The 27,424-nt window shown below is 42.5% G+C and overlaps 1 protein-coding gene across 2 annotated transcripts in view; it reads right to left on the minus strand.

The window, feature by feature from the left end:
- Positions 1-27,424, minus strand: part of NALF1 (NALCN channel auxiliary factor 1) — a 614,124-nt gene that overhangs the window by 412,436 nt on the left and 174,264 nt on the right. Inside the window, exons 2-3 of one of the 2 annotated variants that reach the window (XR_008701154.1) lie at positions 26,494-26,648; positions 1,321-1,653 (exon numbers count right to left, since the gene is read on the minus strand). The exons of the other annotated variant lie outside the window; for it this stretch is intronic. The gene's annotated coding sequence lies outside the window, so the exon portion shown is untranslated. Of the gene's footprint in view, positions 1-1,320; positions 1,654-26,493; positions 26,649-27,424 lie in introns of those variants that run through there. 2 annotated transcript variants of the gene reach the window in all.

Consider the following 27,424-nt stretch of genomic DNA (forward strand, 5'->3'; position numbering starts at 1 on the left):
AGACATTGGGAAGTAGCTCTAATTATTTTTATAGGAGGGAAAATAGGAGCACCTTTCAAACAAAACTGGTTCAGTACAGTGAGCTTCTAAATTCTATGAACTTTAAAGACAAGTTTGTACTCATCATCAGAAGACAGGTATTGAGCACCTTTGTCTGGATCTGATTTCTAGGATTTCTCATCTGCCTCCAGTCCCACCTACACCCTCCTCCCTCCAAATCTCACCAGCATGTAGGAAAACTATTTTCATTGTTGGCAATGGGTGCTCGCGAGGGTATTTTACCAGACTCCATGAGACACTTTCAATTTAACCCGTGACACACTTTTTTGCTAGCTTGAGAAAGCAGTTTTTTAGTGTGTTTTTACTTTGGTATCAGCTACTCAAGACATATTTAAGCAAGTGGGGTAAACCACATGATACCCCTGAAACCACCAGCAGGCACATCTTTCACAAGGGAACAGGCGAACCAGGGTGACAGATAGCTAAACAGGAAATGCATGAGGGAGAAAGTGAGAGTGAAAGTGAAAGTCAGTCGTGTCTGACTCTTTGCGGCCCCATGGACTATACAGTCCAAGAAATTCTCCAGGCCAGAATACTGGAGTGGGTAGCCTTTCCCTCCTCCAGGGGATCTTCCCAACCCAGGGATCGAACCCAGGTCTCCCTCATTGCAGGCAGATTCTTTACCAGCTGAGCCACAAGGGAAGCCCAAGAATACTGGAGTGGGTAGCCTATCCCTTCTCCGGAGGATCTTTCTGACCCAGGAATCGAACTGGGGTCTCCTGCATTGCAGGCGGACTCTTTACCAACTGAGCTACCAGGGGAGCCCATGATGGAGAAGCTTCCTAACAAGTAAAAGCACTGGGTGTACAATATCTTAAACAAGACATGCTGCACAACCCAAGAATTAATTCAATTAGCATTACATGAATATTCTGTGAAAACTGAATTTCCTCCCATATCACAGTTTGAGATAATATCCTGTCATCCATCAACACTGGGAAAATCATGGGTTCCCCAATACACATGGAGGTAATTATGCCAGCTAATAAGAAATGTCAAGGAATAAACATATTCTACAACACTAATTTTATACGTATCTTAAGCCTGATACTTAAATCTGTTACAGCTTTATCCAGAAAGGAGAAAAAAATATGATGAAGTAAAGGCAAACAGAAAATCTATTTAGAGTCCTTAAATTTTCTCAGTTCTTCCACCTAAACTGTAATTTTCTAATTTTGTGGGTTATTTCTATAGCTACAATCTTTTGAAAAATTGTATGAAGAAATTATTAACATTTATTTCTTCCCAAGGAAAGCTAAATTCAGAAATTCAAATTAGGTAAAAGTAAAAAATAAAAGGGATGGTGTGGGTTTACAGAACTAAAGCTTCTCTCATTCCATGAAAACAGAACCCTTTCTCGGTATTTCTGGACATGGCAGTCTTCCGGCTTGTGGTTCCTCTCCTCCCCACTTTGGCAGCCACTGTCTTCATTTGCTGGGTATCCCAGGGCCTGGTCATTATAGCCCTGCCAGGGCTGGTGATGAATGAGCTGGAGGTAACCTCAGTCACGGGTTATTCCAAGAAACATCCACATGTTTTCCTGGGCACCAGATCCAACCAGCTGGTAGTGAAACTTATTTCCGGGATATGTCTCTGTGACAGAAGACAACAACCAGTGATGTCTGTCATCTCCTACACGTCCACCTTTTATTTAATAGACTTTTAACATTATTGAGAGCATTAACAGTGTTTCCTTATAGAGGAAAAATTAACTCTGATAGCAATCATATGAAAAAAAAACAGCATAGGAAATACATGGGAATAATCTTTCTTGAAAATTGGGTTTGCCACCATAATATGATTTCCTACAAATGTGTTTCATGCAGTTATCCAACACCATGTCTATTCAAAATAATTTGAAGATAGAATTAATGTCCCTTTACTCTCCTTTTCATTGTATGATTTTAAAGATTCTGAAAGTTTAAATTAACAAAGCAACAGTAAATTGTTACGTAAGATGTTATTACATAAGATTGTATATTAAAAAATAAGAAAAGGGAATCTGTACTTCTGAACATAGTCTAATTGATAGTAAATACTATTATTAGTTGTAAAAAGGATACTCTCATTTCTCAGGAGCTCTAAGACCAAGTCACAGAAAAGATTTAGTTCAGCTAAATAAAAACTATTTTATTTTTTTAAGAATAAGTATATTCTAAAGATTTTGAAGCTTAAAATGATCTTAGTCATTTAAAGTGTATTCATAATCCTAATTTAAGTGTTAATTTTTTGATATTTGTACATCATTCACCCCAACATGTCTAACTATGTAAAAGTAAATGAATTCATTCATCTAAATTAACAAAATATATATATATCCCTCTCCCACTTACTTTGAAGGTATATATTCAACTTGAATCATTCCATTTCACAGAAAAAAAAATTACGCTGGTACTATGTAAGTATCATCTCATAGTCTCACAGTAATAAGCCTTTACACTAAAATATACTGTGTTATTTCATACTTGAAAAATAATATTCAACTGTGTTTGGAGGTGATAAATTCAAGTGATTCTTTTCATAACTCTGCACACAAAATTCATTCATCAGATCCTCAGGGAACACATTTTCTTTTCTCTGTCCAAAGGTAATAGCCCTGAATAGAAAACTGATGAAGTAAAATTGTTTTATCCTACAGGCAAAAAAAAAAAAAAGAAAAAAGAAACCTTCATGAGGTATGTGGTGAATACCAAGGCTGTGGGGAAAAACAGGTAAGCTATTTTCAGCAATTGAGAACCTAGTTCTTATTATTATTAATAATAACTGAAGCATAGTTGACTTTACAATATTATGTTAGTTTCAGGTGTACAATATAGTGATTCAACATTTAAATACATTATGAAATGACCCCAGTAAACCCAGTAACCGTCCGTACCTTACAAAGCTATGACGGTGGTATTGAGTCTGTTCTTTACGCTGTATTATTACCTCCTTGTGACTTACTTATTTCATGACTGGAGGTTAGTACCTCTTAATCCCCAACCTCATCCATTTTGACCATCGATTTTGTCCCTTCCAGCAACCACAAGTTTGGAGAGCCCAGTTAATTTTTGATAAACTTCACAGCAGAACACTCTCAATCCCTGATTATTAAGATAATAGTCCTTTATATTTTTACTGTAAAACTTAATGCCTCAGGCCACATTTTACCTACAGTGATACATGTTAAATTCTTTGTATTGCTACCTCAAGAAATACGTTATAATTTGTTCCAGACATTTTAGACAATACAATAGTTCATCGCAGAAAATTTGAAAAATCTTTAACGTTCTGGAAGACGTTCCCATCAGCTGTTTGCCTTCATCTTTCTAGAGAAACGACTCAGAGAGAGGCATCAGTCACTCCTCGTTGTCGACGCTGATGATAAACTCTGGCATCTCAGCTGACCCCAGCACCCCGTGGGCTCCTGCGCACGCCGCCCGCTGTCCCGCTGGGCGTCCTCTGTCACCCTCACTCCCAGCCTCTCAGGGTTGCAGCCGCCCTGGGATTGGTCCTCTTCTGAGTCTACACTGGCGCCTTCTGGGTCCCACCCAGGGCCCTGGCGTCCGTGCCCCCCGGGTGCTAATGGCCCCATGCGTCCATCTCCAACTCCTCAACCCTCGCCTAAGGCCAGGTGCGCAGCTGCCTGCTTCCCGCCTCGGAGACGTCTGAGCAAAGCCCACCGGAGGAGGCGTGCAGACCGCCGAGTCTCTGCTGTGGACGCGGAGCCTCCAGTCCTCCTCGCCCCCTCCTTCCCCTCCCAGTCGCCCCACCTGCCCGCACATCCGCCCTGTCGGTCCTCCCATCGCCCTCGCAAGTCCTCCCCCTTCCCCATCTTGCCTAAGCCTCCTTCCATGTCTTTCTGGGATCAACACCGCCGGCTCCCCGCTGATGCCCGCTTGCATTCTCCTCCACCCAGTCTCCGAGACAAGTCAGATCAGCTCCCCCTTCCCAACAAAAGCCTCTGCGGTTTCCCATTTCCCAGTAGATTCAGAGCTGCTCCCAATCTCCCCGTCTATGAACTTCTTTCCTTTTACTCTTTCCTGAACCCTCTTTCCTACTCTGCTGCTGCTGCTGCTGCTAAGTCGCTTCAGTTGTGTCCGACTCTGTGCGACCCCATAGACGGCAGCCCACCAGGCTCCCCCGTCCCTGGGATTCTCCAGGCAAGAACACTGGAGTGGCTTTCCTACTCTATTCATCTTTAACTCATGGCTGACTTTCTTTACCTTTGCCACAAATACAAACACAAGAACATACACCATTGAAGGCATTAGCTGAAGCTGTCATTTTCTGCACTTTATTCTTTTGGCCCAGTGACGCATTCATTATTTGTTCTTACTGATCTTGGCCCCGGCATGTGTATTTTTTGTGCAAGCACTTTGCAGTCTCCCAAGGATGCCTTGAACTTGAGGTTTACCTGCACAGGTGGTTTAATCCCCCTTCTTCATACCCTACACTTCCTTTTAACAGCTGGCCAGGAGAAGGCAACAGCACCCCACTCCAGTACTCTTGCCTGGAGGATCCCATGGATGGAGGAGCCTGGTGGGCTGCAGTCCATGGGGTCGCGACTGAGCAACTTCACCTTCACTTTTCACTTTCATGCATTGGAGAAGGAAATGGCAACCCACTGCAGTGTTCTTGCCTGGAGAATACCAGGGACCGGGAAGCCTGGTGGGCTGCTGTCTCTGGGGTCGCACAGAGTCGGACACGACTGAAGCAACTTAGCAGCAGCAGCAGCACAACAGACAGCTCAGGACAAAGGGGAACAACAGTGGGCGAGGGAAACAGAAGGTGAAAGAAAGAGATGTCAAGACTTCCAACGGGCAATAGGGTGCTTGGAACCTGACATGCTACAGTTCCTGCAGTGAGACAATAAACAGCTCTGAATTCCCTGTAAAGGAGAAGTTTGACTAGTTTTACAATTCTAATTATTTGGCAAAACTCCAGGTTTCCCTCTCTATGTGTGTGCATGCTGAGTTGCTCAGTTGTGTCCAACTCTTTGCAGCCCTATGGACTGTAGCCCACCAGGCTCCTCTGTTCATTCTCCAGGCAAGAACACTGGAGTGCGTTGCCATGCCCTCCTCCAGGGGATCTTCCCCACCCAGGGATCAAACCTGTGTCTCTTACATCTCCTGTATTAGCAAGTGGATTCTTCACACTTGTGCCACCTGAGAAGACAACCCCCCTTTCACCATCTCTATTCTCAGCACTAACTTTCTGCATAAAACATGCAAGGAGAGAGATCCTAACAAGCCAACCAGAAAGAGTTATCACCATGTTTACTCCAAGACTATGGAGGATATCTCTAAGGTAGACATACATTGCTAGCATCATGATAGCTTTTTTCTTGAGCAAGAATTCTGTTTTTACAATATGAGCACTGTAAATATTGGAACTGATAGGTTGCCATCTCAGCTTTATCTGCAATAAAACTTATAGACAAGCTTGTGGATCATCTCTAACAAGTATAAAGCCATCTGTGGCATGCTAATTCTTCAGAAAACATATTTTCCTTTCTCTGACTCAGTGTAACCTAGAGTCAAATACCTTAGTGTTATTGGTGACGATATTTTGCTCTCTTACATTATCTTTCACATTTATTTGTATTTTATCTCATCTTGTCATGTTGTTTATGTTTTTTCAATGGCCTTTAAAGCTTCTGAAAATATTGAGAATAATAAAGAAAAACAATAAAGAACCAGAGAAAAAGAGAAACTCTTATACCATTTTAAATAGACAAGCAAATGTCCTTAAGATTTTTTACAGATTTCAGTACTAAAGTCTTGATCTTAATTCTTCCTCCACCTATATTAAGTGCTCAATAAATGAAGTTTCAGCTAAGAAACAGGTATCCAACAAGTTAATTGCATTTAACTTCAACAGTTACCATAAATATATTTTCATTTGAGTCATATATATTTATGTAAAAACACCCTGTACACTCACACACACATGATTAAACACTGATAAGCCCTGAAAATATCAGTATCATTTAATTCACAAAATCATGCTATAGGAACCTATCATCACCCACTTTCCCCAAAATATGTTTCATTTCAAATTATTGAAAGATCTTTTTCCCTCCAATTTTAATCATGAGCCAAGGGGAATCAGTTCAGTTGCTCAGTCATGTCTGACTCTTTGTGACCCCATGAACTGCAGCACGCCAGGCTTCCCTGTCCATCAGCAATTGCGGGAGCTTGCTCAAACTCATGTCCATCGAGTCAGTGATGCCATCCACCAATCTCATCCTAGACCCCATATCAATGACTGGTTATTTTAAATAAGTAAAAAAAAGATTTGTCTTGTGTTTCATTATTTATGTCACCTAACAATTTGGGCCTCAGTTTCTTCATTAATTATGTAAGAACTTAAACTAGAAGATTCCTAAGCTTGTTAAAGTCAATGTGAAGGTAGAGAAGCAGCATAAAATGAAGATCAGCATGTTCTTTTCAACATGACATACATTTTCAAGCAAAATTTAATGCTCAAAGTCAATTTTTTAAAAGCCAAAATTTTAGAAGAAAGCCAAGTGTCTATTCAGCAGAAACAAATTTAAACTGTGTAACTTCTATGGCTGTCAGAAATAAGATATTTATGGAAAATGTAGGGTATTATAATTCTTTGATGGCAAAATTATTTGATACCTAACCAAACACTGTAAACTCATGAGAGGATATGAACTTGTGAAATATCTCTTCTCTATATAATGGAAATATTTTATTTCTTATTTTTTATGAGGGCAGGAAGAACCTACTTTTTAAATTGTGTACATATCTTTTTTTTAATTAATTTTATTTTATTTTTAAACTTTACATAATTGTATTAGTTTTGCCAAACATCATTTATTCAATATAATTGACATCTTCAAAATTATAAAAATATAGGGCCATATGGAAATTTGGGTCAAGGATTATTTTTTAAGTAGAAATGATGAATCACTTAACTGAAAATGTATACTGATAGTTCAAATAGTTTCCAATTTATTTTGAAATTGTCCTTTCAAAAGTTACTGGAGGAAGGCACAGCGCACCCTGCTGAACCTTAACCAAACCATCACCCCCTGTTCAGTGTCCTGGCGTCTCAGCGCCAAGTCCTCTCTGGGACAGGGAAGCCCGGCATCTTCCCTCCCCTCCCCACCCCCACCCAGGCAGCCTTGCTGCTGCTGTCAGCTGGGGGGCGGGGAGGGTGCAGAGAAATTTGTGCTGTGAGCTGGGGCCCTGACTTCCTAGGGGCCCTCTTGGCTCCGTGGTCTATGCATCTTATGCCTAGATAACGAAATCTACCTGTGTTCCTTGGTTTCCGTTTGCAAAGCTACATTTTACAAATGCAAACAAACCTTCACAAGCAGTGGTTCCCACTGGAAGGAGGTCGTGCGTCAACCGCAGCAGTCTTGCCTTCTTTCCCCACTCTAGGACTCAGACGCGCTCACACTCCAGGATTCTGGGGCTCCCAGAAGCAGGAGCCGCTCTGCCCTGTGCACTCTGGGATGTGCCTGTTAGAGTCCAAGCCACTCTCTGCCCTCTGAGACTCTGCGCCTGAGACACTGTTGTCCATCTAACCGCTTTTCATTTTTTAGCCATAGCTCATCATCTACTTCAGAGGGATAGTATGAAATTTAATGAGATTGGGTCCAGAGCATACTACACGCTTCTTGGTAGATAGACAGTGCACTAAATATTGGAATCATCTCCTGAGTTTTCACTTTCAGGTAACAGTTGTTTTTTCAAAAAAAAAAAAAAGCCCTAAAAGCTTCAAAATCAGAAATTACTAAATGCTTGCTTTTTACATTTTCCTTTCCATTTTATGCACCAAAGTATTATGGGGCACTGGTGCTAAGTCTGTATTTTTCTTATGTTCATAACTACACGCTCATCTATGCAGTCAATAAACATTTTGTAAGGCCCCATTATATGTTAGCACTCCCCAAGACTGAGATCCAGAAGAAAGGAAGAGGAAAGATCTTTAGGTTGTGAAACTGTGCAGACAATGATACTGCAGACCTGCAGTGATGAAAGCTTGATGCCACTTAAAAGATGTTTGGAATTAATTTGCTCTCACCCTGTGATTTTTAATGATTCACAGAAAATGCAAAATGGTTACTTTTTAATCCTCTGTTAGGAAATGAATCCCCTGAACTTCACCAGATGTTTGTGCCCAGAGATAAGTTTATACTTCCAGTTTGGAGTCACTTATTAAAATTGCTCATAAAGTTTCATTAACCTGAGACCACCTGAAGGTGACTAGCTGGTTTGCATAAAGGTGGATTGCATGGTGCTGCTGCTGCTGCTAAGTCGCTTCAGTCGTGTCCAATTCTGTGCAACCCCATAGACGGCAGCCCACCAGCTCCCCCGTCCCTGGGATTCTCTAGGCAAGAACACTGGAGTGGGTTGCCATTTCCTTCTCCAATGCATGAACGTGAAAAGTGAAAGTGAAGCCACTCAGTCTTGTCTGACTCTTCGTGACCCCATAAACTGCAGCCTACCAGGCTCCTCCGCCCATGAGATTTTCCAGGCGAGAGTACTGGAGTGGGCTGCCATTGCCTTCTCCAGTGGATTGCATGATGGTATGTAAAGGATGGGCTAAGACAGGCATCAACAAGGTGAACCGAAATAAAATTCTGAAATGCACGTGAAGAAAGCATGGTCTAAGTGACTAGTAAAATAGGCACATTCCTAAAAATAGTCTCATACAAGTACATGCACGCACATGTGAACACACGCACACACACGTGCTCACAAGAACATAGGAAGGCTCAGAGCGTCTCCTTTATCCCGCCATCGCTAAGATACTGAAGGGGACGTGAGGAGCGGGCTTAGGTAAGGGCTCTAGAGAGAGGCTCAGCCTCTGCACTTGTTTTCTGAGGTCAGTTGGAGCCGTCATAGCTTTCTGCTGCGGCTGCTGATACAGTAGATTAGAGAGTGGACATCAGCCGCTGGCCTTGCTCCTGGCTACACAGACGTGCCACTAGTTAAGTCTAGTTACAGTCTAGTTACAGTCCTGCTGCCCTGTTGTTGTTGTGCGTATTAAAAAAAAATGACTATCTTTACTATTTTACTAGCTGCTAAGACCATGCTTTCTTTACATGCATTTCAGAATTTCATTTAAATTTAACTTTGGATGACTGTCTCAGCCCATCCTTCTACACAAGAAATTCGCCTTTATGCAAACCAGCTAATTATCTTCAGATGGTCTTAAATTCACTAGGAAAACTCCCTAAAAATTAACCAATGATCAATAATTTCATGAAAAGTGGGCACAGATTCTTCAGTAATCAAAGAACAGCGGTTAGTAAGTATGATGCCGTATTTCCTGTCTAGGAGAGAGTCACAGGCTTGGAATGTTAGTAGAGATCACTACTGTGATGGAAAATGGATTGTGTGGTTTTTAAAATGGTTCTCTGAGCTTTCATTTTTCAAAAATGTGGAAGACTTTTTAATAATGGAAAAGTACCCTACTTCTGTTTTTGGGTAAAACTGCCTTGAAAAGATTGCTCTCCTTCCCAGTTTATTTCTATTGAAACAATCAGAATTTATTTCTGCCTCATTGTTTTGCATTGTTTTTTTTTCAAATAGCATTTATTTGGGTCTCCCCTGGTAGATCAACTGGAGAAGAATCCACCTGCTATGCAGGAGACCCGGGTTCAATTCCTGGGTCAGGAACTTCCCTGAAGAAGGGACAGGCTACCCTCTCCAGTATCCTTGGGTTTCCCTGGTGGCTCAGATGGTAGAGAATCAGCCTGCAATGTGGGACACCTGGGTTTGATCCCTGGATTGGGACGATCCCCTGGAGGAGGGCATGGCAACCCACTCTAGTACTCTTGCCTGGAGAATCCCCATGGACAGAGAAGCCTGGTGGGCTACAGTCCAGGGGGTGGCAAAGAGTCAGATGCGACTAAGCACACAGCATTTGTTCAGTCCACACTGTGAATCCTGCAGTGTGGTGGGCCCTATGCCTACCCTCAAGGGCTAAGACACGAGACTGGAAAGAGACAGGTAAGTTGCATTTCTAAGATATGTACCACCTGCATGCATTAACAAATAAGGCAGAGGCCTGAGGAGATAAGGAAAGACTTAACTTTTAAGTCTTAGACTAGACCATCAGACGAGATGCTCTCATCACAGGACAGTGAAGGCTCTGGGGATCTGGGGACCGGGGGAATACTCATGATGGCAGGAGTGACAGGCAGGTGGCAGGAGATTATGTCATCTATGCAGGAGAGGACCACTGCTCAACCGTAAGATCCTCCTGGAAGCTTGGGGCTCAGTTCTGAGGACTGCATCCTCACAGATGGAAGGGAGCTGAGTGGGGGATCCGTGAGGTGTGAGGGGTTTGTTACCAAGTACAGAGGCCATTCCCAGGGGCAGAACTCTGCAGGAGAGAGGAACAGACCAGGAGTGGGCAAGTGGCTGGGCTCTGGGACCAGAGAGATCATCCCTACAGTGTTAAAAGGCTCAATTCAGATACCACCATTCACACTAAACCTTCCCTTTCAGAAGAAAGCTGGCATTCTGTGCACTCTTGCATAATGCCTTCTGTCCTCATGTTCATGTGGCCACCTCTGCACTTCACTGGTAGACAGCGGTCAGCCAGCCCCACCAGGATACCCGCTCCCTCATCCCCACTGCCCTCCCATCACCTGCTTGTAGACAGGGTCATCAGCCAACACATGCTAGTTGACTCGATGTGATTAGAGTTGTTCTGATTACTTTTCTCTAGGGGGTGGAATCCATCTTTACCCATCTGTTGAAAATGTTAAAGTAGCTTTATCATGTTGCATTACAACTTCTTTCCCCTTGGTTTCTTTCTCAGGAATCCCTAGAACTCTGAAAGTGTATCATTAATCATCCTGAAGTCCTAATACGAATGTTGACCAGAATGTTCTGCTCAAGCCAACAAGAATTTCAAAGTTACAGTAACGCTAAGGGGAAATTTCTCAAACTGAAAGAAAGGTTCCAACGATTTTAGTCACCATGTTCTATATGTATATGCAGAGTCCTTCCTTTCCTTCTCCCTCAAAATCTAACCTTATATGACAAGTGATCTGACCCAGATAATCTGTCCAGAGTGTGTAAAACATTTAAGGGTAAGGGTCTCTGGACAAAAGGTCCATACACAGGCTGGAGACAGTTATGTGGCCATCTAGTTAATGGTAGCACAATGCAGGGTCAGCAAGAAAGCTGCCCATCACCATCAGCTAGGCAACCCAGAGACCACAGAAAACACACTCTTTGGACACAAAGACCCATGACTTTAGAACCGAGCCTCACCACTGTGCTTAGGGCTTCCTTTCTGGATATAACACGGGAATCTCAGGTGGACAGAGCACACCTCTTATCTGTATGGGTATTTTCAAGTCTACCTTTCAGAAGAATTTCTGTTGGCTATTTGTCCAGGGCTGTGCTTAGTTGCTCAGTCATGTCTGACTCTGCGACCACACGGACTGTAGCCCACCAAGCTGCTCTGCCCATCAGAATTCTCCAGGCAAGAATACTAGAGTGGGTTGCCATGCCCTCCTCCAGGGGATCTTCCCAATGCAGGGATCGAACCCATGTCTCTTGCATTACAGGTGAATTCTTTACCATTTGAGCCACCAGGGTAGACCTTTATCAGAATTCTTATTGGAAATGTAACCATTCACTACACAACGGAAGGGGTTATCTTTTCTTAGGGGTAAATCCTTCTAGATAAAATGACAAATTGTTTAATTTCACATAAGAAAATGTTTTTAAAAGCAATTCCATGAACGTAAGGAAATGCTCTTGATGACTTTAGAACAATAAATTGATTTGAAAAAATAAAACAGATCAATTACCATTATTGGATATTAAATTTTCAATTAAACTCTCATCTGGCATTGTCTGAACGATACAAATATTCCTTAATTAACATTTTTGCACCATTAAATTCTTCACTGGGTATCATGTGGCCATTAGATGTGCTGAGTCTACAGTGTCTACAAAGCGATATGTTTCTATGATTCTTTGTCTGTATTTTCAGCCTCCTGCTGCTTGGTCTCCATCACCAACCTGTTAAATGTTTTATCTCCAGGGGCGCCAGTTTCTATTTCCATTGGGCATAGTTCTTTCCACACCCCTAGATCATCACAGCTCCTTCCGTGGTTTAATACTGAACTGCACGCCGGTGTCTACTAACCATCCACCTCCTGACCCGGCCTCTCCAAGCTGCTGTTCCTCTCTCATCTTATTTCCGTCACCATCCCACTCTTTCTGCACCCCTGCCAGGGAAAGGAGGAGAAATTGGTGTTTTCTACCCCCTGAACAGGAACTGTGGATGAAGTCAAATGATATCTTACATCTTTTATGCCTGTGTTTGCTGTAGAGGCAATCATGCTTTCATTTAATCCTCATCAATCCAAACAAGTACTTTCTATTCTCTTTGAATGAGTGAAGAAAATGAGATTTGTAGATTTAAGCTATTTTCCCAAAGTCAGCAATGCCATCCAGCCATCTCATCCTCTGTTGTCTCCTTCTCCTCCTGCCCCCAATCCCTCCCAGCATCAGAGTCTTTTCCTCTTCACATGAGGTGGCCAAAGTACTGGAGTTTCAGCTTTAGCATCATTCCTTCCAAAGAACACCCATGACTGATCTCCTTTAGGATGGACTAGTTGGATCTCCTTGCAGTCCAAGAGACTCTCAAGAGTCTTCTTCAACACCACAGTTCAAAAGCATGCACAGCCCAGAACTACTCAAAAAGTCTGACCTTTCTTCTTGAGTTATAAGTTTAAAATTAAATTATGTTTAGCTTTAATTTTAATAACAAATATTTTTTCTACACAAAGGTGAATCACATAGTTGAGGTTTGACAGAAAACAACAAAATTCTGTAAAGCAACTATCCTTCAATTAAAAAATAAATTAATTAAATGCACACATGTACAAGAAGGTTTAGACATGTACAAAAAAACCCCAGCGAATCACATCAGCAATGCTGTGAGAAAGCACAGTTTTATTTTGATTTTCTGCTGCCCCTTGACAATAGAGACAGTGGGGAGATCTTTCCGTTTCTGTGGTGAACCTCCGGCACAGTCTCTGGGCCATTTCTGCACATGCAGACAGACAGGCTTACAGGCTTTTATGTGGCAAACACTTAATTCCATGAGGAGAACCGAGAGTGAAGGTGCTGTTCTGAAGACCAAGACAAGCCCAGAGCTGGGTCTGCCTCCATTCTCTACAGGGGAGGGTGGGTGTGTGTGTGGGAGGAGGTGCGTGGATGTGTGTGGGTATGTGGGTAGGTGTGTGTGTGCGGGGTGTGTATGGGGGGGGTGTGTGTGTGGGTAGGTGTATGTGGGGGTGTGGGGGGGTTTGTGTGGGTGTGGGTGTGGGGTGTGTGTGTGGGAGGTGTGTGGGGGGTGTGTATGTGTGTGAGTGGGTGTGTGGGGATGGGTGGGTGGGGGTGGGGGGCTGGTGTGTGTGTGTGTGAGTGTGTAGGTGGTTATGTGGGTGGGTGTGTCAGTAGTTGTGTGTGTGGGGTGGGTGTGTATGGGGGTGTGTGGAGGGGGGATGGGTGTGTGTGTGTGTGTGAGTGTGTGCGTGAGTAGCAGTGGGGCTGGGGGGGTGGTGTGTAGAGTCTCTACCCGCTTGCAGCTCTGGAGTGTGGACGCTGGGCTCCCGGCGAGGCCTGAGTGAGCCCGAGCAGCCTCTTCCCTGGGGGCGCTGCCTGCAGGCCCCCCTCCCTGGCCCCTCCCTCCTCGCCCCTCCCTCCCCTTTGAACTGCCCCCCCCCCCCCGCCCCGCCCCGGCTTGGCTCCCTCCCGCACAGCTGCCCTCTCTCTGGGGGCTCACTCGGGACTCTTCCTGGCCTCCGGGCCCCCAGCTGAGGCTGTCCTGTGGGGTCTCCCGGGCACCTGGTGACGGGACCACCTTGCTCCTGGGACCACATCACCGGCGTGAAAAGCATCCACGCAGCCTCGCTCCGAAGCCTCCGGCCAGCCCCCTGGCAAGCCTTCCACGCCCCTCCCTGTCGGGTCCCCAAACCTCTCCCGCCCCAGGATCCTGCTGGGCTGGGAGGCAGCGAGCCCTGCCTGGGACCTCCTTTGGCTCTGAGTTTAGAGACATCTCCCAGGCCGTTTCCCGTGGAAACCTGCAGAGGGGAGGACACGCTTTGATCACCCCCACTTTGAGGTCTGGTCCCCTATTCTGGAGCCTCGGGAGTCTGAGGGCAGAGGCTCCCATTCTACCACCATCACGGAGCTTGAAGCCAGGATGCACACGGACATCGGGGAACACACCATTCCGGTTCCGAGTCCCATGGCCAGGGGCGAGGCCCAAGTGATCCCAGGGGGGCTCTGGAGGAGGGGGAAGTCAGGGGCACTCCTGGTGAGGGGAGGGGGCCAGGAAAGTGGAGCCCCCCACCCCACCCCCGGCCAGCTCTCCTCCATTCCAAACAGGACAGGGAATTACAGGTTTCAAAGATGGAAAACCAGCAACATCTCAGCATGTCACACTGGCGTGATCCTTTTCCTTGGCAAAGCAGGAAAAAAACATGTCATTTCAGTTTAGTTATCTCTAGTGGATTATTTCACTACCACCCATAAGGGACTTCAGGATATTTAATACTTTTCCATGAGCACAGCTGTGGACAGGTATCTTCAACTTGGGGATAAGTTTCTAAATAAAATCACGCCTAGCTAATCAACCTCTCTGACTAGCTGGTGTGCGTGGATGCTAATTCTGTGGGTCCCTGAAGGCCCGCGACTCCTCTGTCACCTCGCTGGCCTTCAGGCCGCCTCCCCTGCTCTGCAGGCACTCCTGGGAGCCTGAGGAACACACCCTCTACTGTGTGCGCACCTCATCTTCCTTCCTGCTCAAAAGTACTCCTTTAAGACACAAACTCTCTTACTTGAGTATTTTTGTTTCCCGAATAGTAATAACAGCAGAGACGGGGCAGGATGAATCTTGTCCATGGGATTCTCCAGGCAAGAATACTGCAGTGGGTGGCCATTCCCTTCAGGGCATCTCCCCAACCCAGGGATCAAACCTGGGTCTCCTGCATTGCAGGAGCGTTCTTTACTGTCTGAGACACCAGGGAAGCCCTAAAGTATTTTTTTTAATTACTCAAAATTGATTATATGGGAAAGCAAGGGCTAAAATTCAAGCACAGAATGACAGCAGCTTGAAATAAAAAATGGTCTAATATTTTTTAGGGCTTCCCAGGTAACTCTCCTGGTAAAGAACGCACTTGTAATGCAGGAGATGCAAGAGATGTGGGTTCAATTCCTGGGTCGGGAAGATCCCCTGGAGGAAGGCATGACAATCTGCTCCAGTATTTTTGCCTGGAAAATCCCAAGGACAGGGGAACCAGCTGGGCTACAGTCTGTGGGGTCTCAAAGAGTTGGACATGACTGAGCACACACAGAAGAGAATATTGAAAAAAAGAAACAAAAGCCTTTGCATATTCACTTGGGTTCTTGACAGGTATATTTAGATGCAAAGTTTATGGGAAGGAAGAGGGATAAGACAGGACACTGTTATTTCCCAAAGACATTCATATTTTCAGTAGGGGTTAATAGAAAATTGTATAAATTACTTTAACTATGTTTCTATTCTTTTGCCATAGACTATATTATTTTTAAAGGGAAAATTTTCATCTTCCCTGAAGCAAAATTTTGTTTCAACAATGTCTCTGTAAATCTTTAATGGGTTCAGTGGGTTTCTCTGGAAATTCAGATTCCAACCACATGAAGCACACCAGCATTGAGGGGAAAGGGACAGTAATGAAAGCAAAGTGCAGAAACACAAAGTGCAGAAACACAAAGAGGAAAATCATCCTTGTTGTCGTCATGGTTGGTGTTCAGTCACCCAGTTGTGGCCGACTCTTTGCAGCTCCAAGGACTGCAGCACACCAGGCCTTTCTGTCCCTTGCCATCTCCCAGAGTTTGCCCAAGCACCCAGGACTTTCCAAATGAGTCAGTTCTTCGCATCAGGTGGTCAAAATACTGGAGCTTCAGCTTCAGCATCAGTCCTTCCAATGAGTATTCAGGATTGATTTCCTTTAGGATTGACTGATTTGATCTCCCTGCTGTCCAATGGACTCTCAGGAGTCTTCTCCAGCACCACAGTTTGAAGGCATCATTTCCTTGGCACTCTGCCTTCTTTACGGTCCAGCTCTTACAACTGTATGTGGCCACCCTATTGATTCATTTAACCAGTCTACTGGAGCACCAAGTCTTTGCTACTGCTGCTGCTGCTGCTACTAACTCGCTTCAGCCATGTCCGACTCTGTGCGACCCCACAGATGGCAGCCCACCAGGCTCCTCTGTGCACGGGATTCTCTAGGCAAGAATACTGGAGGGGGTTGCCATTTCCTTCTCCGAAGTCTTTGCTAGTCAACAGTGAATAAGTTAGACCAGGTGCTTCTCTCATAAGGCTTATACTCTAGTTAGGATGGGGGGAGCAGATAACAAATAAACCACAAAAATCATTAATGGGGGTGCTGGGTGTGATAAAGTAGGCTGGGGGTGGCAGGGGAAGCTCTCTTAAATGGCGATGTTGGATGGAAGAACTTGACGAAAAGCCATGGGATGTCTGGGTGTAGAACTTTTCCAGAACAGTCTAAGGTTGCACGGTAAAGCAATGTTGGTATGTAGGAGAGACAGCAAGAGGGCCCAGAGACCAGGTGGGAGTGGGAAGACTCTCCAAGGGAAAGCCCAGAGGCAGTGTCAAAGCCTGCGTGTTCGTCACCCTACAGACGAGCAACCCTAGCTCCAGTGTCTGCGACCTGCCGCCTGAGAAGTTCAAAATTTCAACGCAAAGGAAGAATCTGCCTGGAGGACTGAGAGGTCAGAGAAAAGACCGGTAGAATGTGGCTCCTGGGTCTGGTGACGTAAAACGTGTTTCCTAATGAAAACGCCACCAACCTGAAGCAGACAAGGATCTCTACACGGAGGTCGTGGGTGAGGCTGATGGCAATGAGAAGCGGGAGGGCACCTTTCAAATGGAGTAGAAGGACCAAACGAAAGGACACGGGACGGAAAGACCCGGCCAGGAGAGCCTCGACACTTGTTCTGTCACTAGAGTGGCCAGGAAGGTTCCTGGGACAGCCTGCTGCCCTGGAGACACTTTCTCTGCAGGCCCCTTGAAAACGCCTGGAGAGAAGTCACCACGGTTAGGGAGGAGCTGGCTGTGTCTGCGCGCTCCCCACCTCCCACCCTGTCTCACCTTTTCCTCCGTCTCTACTCCTCTGCCCTCCCCACTGGCTATGCTCCTTTGTCCTCCTTCCCCTCTCTCTTCCCTTCTCCTTTTTACTGGACTCTACTGTTTACTTTTTAAGATGACAATTTGTTATAATGCATACAATCCATAATTATTAATTAATCCATTCTTTGTTTCAGAAAATGAAAGTGAAGTCGCTCAGTCATGTCAGACTCTTTGCCACCTCATGGACTGTAGCCTACCAGGCTCCTCTGTCCATGGGATTTTCCAGGCAAAGGTACTGGAGTGGATTGCCATTTCCTTCTCCAGGGGATCTTCCCGACCCAGGGATCGAACCCAGGTCTCCTGCATTGTAGACAGATGCTTTACCATCTAAGCCACCAGGAAGTCCTTTGTTTCGGGGTCCCACATAAATGAAGAATCACACTGGAGTCGAATTTTTTTTTCTCAGCTTTCTAATAAATGAAACTAAAACCACCTTGATGCTAGGCTGACAATTAAAGGGAATATACCTCGGTCTTACGGACTTTGGCCAAAACGGAAATTCAAGGGGTGGTCCTTTGAGTCTACCTTAGAACATGAAAAATAATAATATCAGAAGATTTAATTTTAAAATATGACATCAGAAAATCATGACAAATATTTTCAAAGCTGGATTTATTTTTGTGATGTTTGACTTCTCCATGTAAATCTGGGAATGCAATAGTAGTGGGGAAGAAAAATATCTTTCCTTCTAGAAAAAGTTTTCAGATTCTTGATACATGTAAGTGACTAAGTCATGGCAACTGTGAAAACACTCCAGGCCTGCCCTTTGGTTTCATTTGCCTCCATTCCTTTTTGCAAGTTGAAGACACTGTCAAAGGTCACATCTCATGAAGCACTGTATGTATGCTATCATTTTGGTAATTAAACAATATAGCTCCCCATAGACATAACTAAGTCTGGACTTTTACCTTTTCGGAAGCGATTAGTATTTAAATTGGGCATTCGAGTGGGTATAAGTTGGTGAAAAATATGGAAAAGCAAGTTGAAGAGAGGAACGAAGCATAGCGGCCTTTTACTGTTGTGTTACCTGATTTACTGTGGTGAGTCTTCAAAGCAGGTCTTACTATCCTGAGTTTACAGATGAAGAACACGGGCATAGGGGAGTTACATAGGGGAGCTTAGGAATTCAGAGCTAAGAACACGGGCATAGGGGAGTTACATAGGGGAGCTTAGGAATTCAGAGCTAAGAACAAAGGAAAAACTAAACTGCCATGCAAAGTCAGCTCTGCTGTGATCTCAAGTCCATGCTCAGCCCATTCTATTACACTTTAAGGATTAATGCAATCAAAGTCTCGGTGAGAACACTCACAGTGCAAGAAAAAGAGATATGGGGCTTCACTAGGAGTGAAGGGATGTAAATTAGAGACTATCATATTCTCCATGTGCTGTTCACAGGTCCAACAGCATCTAAAGGTTTCCAAGACTTGACTTCCCCAGGGAGAATTCAATATAGGACATTCTGAATGATAACTTTGAAGTGTGTTTGTTCTGAGAAGCTGAAGTGGTTTTTGCATTGTCTCCTGGGGAATTAGTGAGTGATCTGAACTAAAGAAAGCATTCAAAATTAAAGATGTTTTGATTAAGTGGAGCAGATCAACTGTTTACACTCAGAGTGCTCATCTTAAAATTTAGGAAATAGAAACTACATAGTGAGGAATGGTACAGACTCCGAGTCGGGAGGAGTAGTCATGAGGAAAATAATGCTTTCGACTAGTCTACCAAACACGATCAGAACAAACACTTTGAGGGATGGGAGGAGAGGTGACGGATGCCACTCGGAACAGTGTCTTAAGCAAACGATCAAATGCTGCAGTGGAGAGGATGAAGAGACAGGGAGAGGTAAAGTTTAATTATTCACACTTGTGGAAAATTACTAACAGTCATGAAGAAGGTACACCAACAAGACGCTGGTAAAAATGCACTCGTGCATTCTTGCAGAGACTTGGAAAATCAACTTCGTTTTACGTAAATCTGAGCCAAGAGTTCATTGTCTGTAGTGAGCTGAATCAGTTCTGTTCAGTTCAGTTGCTCAGTCGTGTCCAACTCTTTGCGACCCCATGAATCACAGCACGCCAGGCCTCCCTGTCCATCACCAGCTCCCAGAGTTCACTCAGACTCACGTCCATTGAGTCCGTGATTCCATCCAGCCATCTTATCCTCTGTCATCCCCTTCTCCTCCTGCCTCCAATCCCTGCCAGCATCAGAGTCTTTTACAGTGAGTCAACTCTTCCCATGAGGTGGCCAAAGTATTGGAGTTTCAGCTTTAGCATCATTCCTTCCAAAGAACACCCAGGACTGATATCCTTTAGGATGGACTGGTTGGATCTTCTTGCAGTCCAAGGGACTCTCAAGAGTCTTCTCCAACACCACAGTTCAAAAGCATCAATTCTTTGGCACTCAGCCTTCTTCACAGTCCAACCCTCACATTCATACATGACCACTGGAAAAACCATAGCCTTGACTAGACGGACCTTTGTTGGCAAAGTAATGTCTCTGCTTTTGAATATGCTATCTAGGTTGGTCATAACTTTTCTTCCAAGGAGTAAGTGTCTTTTAATTTCATGGCTGTAATCACTATCTGCAGTGATTTTGGAGCCCCCAAAAATAAAGTCTGGAACAGTTTCCCCTGTTTCCCCATCTATTTCCCATAGAGTTCCCCAAAATTCATATGCTGACAACCTCATCACAAGTACCTCAGAACGTCCCTCACGTGGAAATAGGACCATTACAAATGCAAATAGTCAAGTAAAGATGAGAGCATTAGGGTGGTCCCTAATCCAACATGACTGCTGTCCTTATCAAAAGGGGAATTTGGACACACACACACCAAACAGTGGTCGGAAGATGAAGGCAGAGACTGGGGTGATGCAGAGATCAAGGGATGCCAGAACTTTCCAGCAACCCCCAGAAGCGAGGGAGAGGCCTGGAACACATTCACCCTCACAGCTTCAGAAGGAACCACCCTTGATCACAGACTGGCAGGCTCTAGGCTATTGTTTGAGTGCCCAGTTGCTCAGTCGAGTCCAACTCTTTGCGACCACCTGGACTGCAGCCCGCCAGGCTCCTCAGGCAATGAGATTTCCCAGGCAAGAATACTGGAGTGGGTTGTCATTCCCTACTGCAAGGTATCTTCCCAACCCATGGATCGAATCCCATCTCTTGTGTCTCCTGCACTCGCAGGCAGATTCTTTACCAATAGTGCCACCTGGGAAGCCACTTGTTGTTTCAAAGTGTTAGTTGTTCAGTCGTGTCTGACTCTTAGCGACTCCATGGACTGTAGCCCACCAGGCTCCTCTGTCCATGGAATTCTCTAGGCAAGAATACTGGAGTGGGTTGCCATGCCCTTCTCCAAGAGATCTTCCTGACCCAGGGATCGAACATGGGTCTCCCACATTGCAGGCAGATTCTTTACCAGCTGAGCCACCCACTGCCTCATTTGTGGTCCTCTGTTATGGCTGCCCTTAGCAGATCAACAAAGTACCCCAGGACGTATTTCTCTTCTGACTTTCTATACAGCTTGTATCATAAGAGTGGCATCCACATGCACTTGGCTTTTGAGATCAGAATCAGTAAAATGAAGAGCTCGTCTTCTGTCTCCCATGAAGCAGAGGTCCCTTTTTCTTAGTAACAGAATTTTTTCAAAGTCAACAAGTGCAGCAACCAACTAACAGTGGAACATTAGGAAAGGCAAGTATCTGAAATCCATTTATACTGTGTAACTTATTCTCAAATATTTCATATGAATGTTAGGCCTTGTTAGATGATTTGTGATGTAGTTCACAAATTTGAAAATTAAAAAAAAGTGGTATATGAATAAAACAAACATAAACAAAGTCTGAAAAAGATTTAGTAAAAATGTATGTTTCTTAAAAAAAAAATCAAGCCATAATACTCTAGCGGTTCCTTTATTTTGTGGATAAATTGAAGACAGACTGTACTATCTTTTTTTATCCTTACTTCCAGACATAGTTTTTAGCACACTGTAGAAAATCCTACGGACAGAGGAACCTGGCAGGCTACAGTCCACAGGGTCGCAAAGAGTCAGACATGACTGAGCAACTGAGGACACACACATTAATACATGGATGGTAAATGTTCCTCAAGTCTGTATATAAACAAGTGAAGCAAAATAAAATCTTATGGACAACTCAGTATAATATATTTGCATAAAAAAGAAATGATGGGAGATGTGTTGAGATTCATAAATAATTCACATTATTTAAAATCATTCAAAGATAAGGTGTCCATATGTGCATGGATTTATCTCTGGGCTTTCTATTTTGTTCCATTGATCTATATTTCTGTCTTTGTGCCAGTACCATACTGTCTTGATAACTGTGGCTTTGTAGTAGACCCTGAAGTCAGGTAGGTTGATTCCTCCAGTTCCATTCTTCTTTCTCAAAATCGCTTTGGCTATTCGAGGTTTTTTGTATTTCCATACAAATTGTGAAATTATTTGTTCTAGCTCTGTGAAGAATACTGTTGGTAGCTTGATAGGGATTGCATTGAATCTATAGATTGCTTTGGGTAGTATACTCATTTTCACTATATTGATTCTTCCAATCCATGAACATGGTGTATTTCTCCATCTGTTAGTGTCCTCTTTGATTTCTTTCACCAGTGTTTTATAGTTTTCTATATATAGGTCTTTAGTTTCTTTAGGTAGATATATCCCTAAGTATTTTATTCTTTCCGTTGCAATGGTGAATGGAATTGTTTCCTTAATTTCTCTTTCTGTTTTCTCATTATTATTGTACAGGAATGCAAGGGATTTCTGGGTGTTGATTTTATATCCTGCAACTTTACTATAGTCATTGATTAGTTCTAGTAATTTTCTGGTGGAGTTGTTAGGGTTTTCTATGTAGAGGATCATGTCATCTGCAAATAGTGAGAGTTTTACTTCTTCTTTTCCAATTTGGATTCCTTTTCTTTCTTTTTCTGCTCTGATTGCTGTGGCCAAAACTTCCAAAACTATGTTGAATAGTAATGGTGAAAGTGGGCACCCTTGTCTTGTTCCTGACTTTAGAGGAAATGCTTTCAATTTTTCACCATTGAGGATAATGTTTGCTGTGGGTTTGTCATATATAGCTTTTATTATGTTGAGGTATGTTCCTTCTATTCCTGCTTTCTGGAGAGTTTTTATCATAAATGGATGTTGAATTTTTCAAGGCTTTCTCTGCATCTATTGAGATAATCATATGGGTTTTTATTTTTCAATTTGTTAATGTGGTGTATTACACTGATTGATTTGCAGATATTGAAGAATCCTTGCATCCCTGGGATAAAGCCCACTTGGTCATGGTGTATGATCTTTTTAATGTGTTGTTGGATTCTGATTGCTAGAATTTTGTTAAGGATTTTTGCATCTATGTTCATCAGTGATACTGGCATGTAGTTTTCTTTTTTTGTGGGATCTTTGTCAGGTTTCGGTATTAGGGTGATGGTGGCCTCATAGAATGAGTTTGGAAGTTTACCTTCCTCTGCAATTTTTTGGAAGAGTTTGAGCAGGATAGGTGTTAGCTCTTCTCTAAATTTTTGGTAGAATTCAGCTGTGAAGCCGTCTGGACCTGGGCTTTTGTTTGCAGGAAGATTTTTGATTACAGTTTCAATTTCCATGCTTGTGATGGGTCTGTTAAGATTTTCTATTTCTTCCTGGTCGAGTTTTAGAAAGTTGTACTTTTCTAAGAATTTGTCCATTTCTTCCACGTTGTCCATTTTATTGCCATATAATTGTTGATAGTAGTCTCTTATGATCCTTTGTATTTCTGTGTTGTCTGTTGTGATCTCTCCATTTTCATTTCTAATTTTATTGATTTGATTTTTCTCCCTTTGTTTCTTGATGAGTCTGGCTAATGGTTTGTCAATTTTATTTATCCTTTCAAAGAACCAGCTTTTGGTTTTGTTGATTTTTGCTATGGTCTCTTTTGTTTCTTTTGCATTTATTTCTGCTCTAAGTTTTAAGATTTCTTTCCTTCTACTAACCCTGGGGTTCTTCATTTCTTCCTTTTCTAGTTGCTTTAGGTGTAGAGTTAGGTTATTTATTTGACTTTTTTCTTGTTTCTTGAGGTGTGCCTGTATTGCTATGAACTTTCCCCTTAGGACTGCTTTTACCATGTCCCACAGGTTTTGGGTTGTTGTGTTTTCATTTTCATTCATTTCTATGCAAATTTTGATTTCTTTTTTGATTTCTTCTGTGATTTGTTGGTTATTCAGCAACGTGTTGTTCAGCCTCCATATGTTGGATTTTTTAATAGTTTTTCTCCTGTAATTGAGATCTAATCTTACTGCATTGTGGTCAGAAAAGATGCTTGGAATGATTTCTATTTTTTTGAATTTACCAATGCTAGCTTTATGGCCCAGGATGTGATCTATCCTGGGGAAGGTTCCATGTGCGCCTGAGAAAAAGGTGAAATTCATTGTTTTGGGATGAAATGTCCTATAGATATCAATTAGGTCTAACTGGTCTATTGTATCGTTTAAAGTTTGTGTTTCCTTGTTAATTTTCTGTTTAGTTGATCTATCCATAGGTGTGAGTAGGGTATTAAAGTCTCCCACTATTATTGTGTTATTGTTAATTTCTCCTTTCATACTTGTTAGCATTTGTCTTACATACTGCGGTGCTCCCGTGTTGGGTGCATATATATTTATAATTGTTATATCTTCTTCTTGGATTGATCCTTTGATCATTATGTAGTGACCTTCTTTGTCTCTTTTCACAGCCTTTGTTTTAAAGTCTATTTTATCTGATATGAGTATTGCTACTCCTACTTTCTTTTGGTCCCTATTTGGGAAATCTGGTCAACCACTTGTAAAAGAATGAAACTAGAACACTTTCTAACACCATACACAAAAATAAACTCAAAATGGATTAAAGATCTAAACATAAGACCAGAAACTATAAAACTCCTAGAGGAGAACATAGGCAAAACACTCTCTGACATACATCACAGCAGGATCCTCTATGACCCACCTCCCAGAATATTGGAAATAAAAGCAAAAATAAACAAATGGGACCTAATTAACCTTAAAAGCTTCTGCACATCAAAGGAAACTATTAGCAAGGTGAAAAGACAGCCTTCAGAATGGGAGAAGATAATAGCAAATGAAGCAACTGACAAACAACTAATCTCAAAAATATACAAGCAACTCCTACAGCTTAACTCCAGAAAAGTAAATGACCCAATCAAAAAATGGGCCAAAGAACTCAATAGACATTTCTTCAAAGAAGACATACAGATGGCTAACAAACACATGAAAAGATGCTCAACATCACTCATTATCAGAGAAATGCAAATCAAAACCATTTCACACCAGTCAGAATGGCTGCGATCCAAAAGTCTACAAGTAATAAATGCTGGAGAGGGTGTGGAGAAAAGGGAACCCTCTTACACTGTTGGTGGGAATGCAAACTAGTACAGCCACTATGGAGAACAGTGTGGAGATTCCTTAAAAAACTGGAAATAGAACCGCCTTTTGATCCAGCAATCCCTCTGCTGGGCATACACACTGAGGAAACCAGAAGGGAAAGAGACACGTGTACCCCCAGTGTTCATCGCAGCACTGTTTATAATAGCTAGGACATGGAAGCAACCTAGATGTCCATCAGCAGATGAATGGATAAGAAATCTGTGGTACATATACACAATGGAGTATTACTCAGCCATTTAAAAGAATACATTTGAATCAGTTCTAATGAGGTGGATGAAACTGGAGCCTATTATACAGAGTGAAGTAAGCCAGAAAGAAAAACAGCAATACAGTATGCTAACGCATATATATGGAATTTAGAAAGATGGTAACAATAACCCTGTGTACGAGACAGCAAAAGAGACACTGATGTATAGAACAGTCTTATGGACTGTGGGAGAGGGAGAGGGTGGGAAGATTTGGGAGAATGGCATTGAAACATGTAAAATATCATGTATGAAACGAGTTGCCAGTCCAGGTTCGATGCACGATACTGGATGCTTGGGGCTGGTGCACTGGGACGACCCAGAGGGATGGAATGGGGAGGGAGGAGGGAGGAGGGTTCAGGGTGGGGAACACATGTATACCTGTGGTGGATTCATTTTGATATTTCGCAAAACTAATACAATTATGTAAAGTTTAAAAATAAAATAAAATTAAAAAAATAAATAAATAAAATAAAATCATTCACCTGATGATTTTGAACTATGAAAAGTTTAAAAATAGATAAAAGACTCAATTTATTCCTCCCCAAATTAGGCTCTAGTTTGAAGGCTTTGTAGTCAATGCCAATTCTTTGCTACCTCCCTTTGATAGCTGAATTTGTTACATATACAATGAACTAATTTTCTAAATACTGATTTTGTGTAAAAAATGAATTTGGTGAAGTGGTATATTGGATATATGAAAAAAATACGATGAAACACAAATTTTATTTTTCATTCAAAATCTCAATTTTCTTGAGAAATCAATTGTAACTTGGTTTTGTGTTACATCTGGCCCAGTTTGAAGTAATCAAGAAATTACTTTAATTCAGCTACTTATGGATTAAAGCATTGTATTTTATTTGCTGCTAAAGAAATCCAGACTATGTGATTCTTAGTAGTTTCATTTTGAGTCTCAAACAAAATCACATAAAAATGCTAAGTCTAAAGTTAAACTATCCATTATAACTAAAAAGGCCCACCCAATATATTGGAAAGTAATCTTCTCAATTTAACTTATATTTATGGCTATGTCAGACCAATAATGTCTGCCTAACGTAGAAGGATGTCTAGAAATCTACCCTTTTAATATGTGCCTAAATAACTAAAAAAATGGTAAAATTTCTTAAATGAATTTTAATAAAAGTTCTGAGGTTATATAGCAAAGAACAGTACATATTTAGAATAAATACAACAGTTGAAACATTCATCAGTGAGAGTTGCATGGAAATCACCAATATTCTGTTAGTTGTGCAAAGTTCTTTTACAAAGTTATTTTTCTTTTTCTCTGTAATGGAAGTGAAAGAAGAAGTAGCTGTGCCTGATCATCAGCTAAGTATTGATTACTTATTGAGAATTTTCTGCAATACTGCCCCTCTTAACTGCCACCAGCTTTGACCCAATGAAGATAATATAGTATGTTTCCCCCCCCCCCCCAGAAAAGATGTCATAAACACACACATCAAACAGAAGACACAATTCACTATGGGACATGCTAAAACATGACCGTCAGATTCAAGAGCCACGGTCTTTTCTAAGTACTGGGCTAACTGTTTTGCACACTTACCTCATGGATATTTGCAAGATCTCCTTAGGTGAAAATCACCACCTTCATTAACACACAGATGAACAAACTGAAGAGGAGACGGATTAAACTGTGCACATGGGGTCCCAGAAGTCGTAGTGATGTTACAAACACTGCACATTCCACCATCTGCTTCTCTGCACTCCACCATAAAAAACAGAATGAGATGGAGAAAGACATTTTGCCATGGGTGAAATTACTCTACGTGATACCCTGCAGCAGCAACCAGTACTTGTTAAAAACGTGGACCAGGGATTCTTCAAACAGACGTTGAAACTAGAAACGATCAGGAGACTGAAGATACCATTTGAAATACTAGGAGCTCAGGAATGGAACCTCTCAGCCTGAATCCTTCTTTTAAAATGGAAAGTCAAGTTGTCTTTCACTTTTTACTTCCTCCACATGCTCCTTACTCTTCTCTCCATTTCACTTCTGAGGATTTGATAAGGCAGGCTGCATTTGCTTCTAAATCTGTCTGTATTTCTTTCTATTTCACTAAAAAGTCAAAATCAACTGTGAAAGCAATGATTGGTTTGCATGGGACTAAATTCTTGAGAAATTTGATACATTTCATTTTCTTTTGATGGGATGGTGGGGGGGAATCTGCCTGTAACAGGGACTGAGCCCCACTAACAAAGTACTCCCATGCCACCAAATATATATAATCAAATCTTATTTATAGCAATAAAAGTTACTTTTCCTCCTGAACAAACTGTTTCTATGACATTACTTTGGAATTGGTTCTGGTTATAGATCCTAGCTCCCCAACTTACTTGAACTTAGGTAACTCTTTCCCCTCCAAGTCTGTTTTCTCAAATGTGATATAGGACCAGTAACAACTACCTTTAAGGTGAAAGGGAATAAAAATACAAAAGCACCTACTGTGTCTTAATAGTCAAAGAAAGATGAGTAT

Source organism: Bubalus kerabau, chromosome 12 (genome assembly GCF_029407905.1).
Source record: "Bubalus kerabau isolate K-KA32 ecotype Philippines breed swamp buffalo chromosome 12, PCC_UOA_SB_1v2, whole genome shotgun sequence".
Taxonomy (NCBI): Eukaryota; Metazoa; Chordata; class Mammalia; order Artiodactyla; family Bovidae; genus Bubalus; species Bubalus kerabau.